Here is a 541-nt window from a genome sequence, read left to right on the forward strand (position 1 = left end):
ACCCTAAGAAAAAGCACCAGAGAAAAACAGGAAACAGGAGATCCCTTGTTTGCACACTCAGGAAACCCATAATAAACACTGCTGCAGAAAGACGCTTCTCTGATGTTGGATAAGTAAGGCAGTGATCTATGAGACTAGCAGAATGTCATAAAGGTCATCTGCTTTTTATTGTTTATTTGTGATTAATATTTAAACCAGAATTATTTGGTTTGACCCCATGACCCTGGGCTAATCCCAGGTTGTTGGTCAACTGAGCAGTGTTGGCTATAGATTTCATCTGATGCAAACTCTATGTCAAATCAAATACTGGTTGTCAACTCTTACAAGCTTTGTGCCACCATAGCACTAAAATGCCTTGGAGGGAGGGAGAGTACCATTGTAAATCAAGTGTATGAGGCTGGCTTGTGTTGCCTTTAATTTTATTTTTTAAAATCTTTTTATTAGATATTTTCTTTATTTACATGTCATACAATATATCTTTTCCTGGTTTCCCCTCTGAAAAAAAAAAAGAAAAAAGAATAATAATAAAAGAAACCTGTTC

This window comes from Mastomys coucha, unplaced genomic scaffold (assembly GCF_008632895.1).
Source record: "Mastomys coucha isolate ucsf_1 unplaced genomic scaffold, UCSF_Mcou_1 pScaffold13, whole genome shotgun sequence".
In the NCBI taxonomy this organism is placed as follows: domain Eukaryota; kingdom Metazoa; phylum Chordata; class Mammalia; order Rodentia; family Muridae; genus Mastomys; species Mastomys coucha.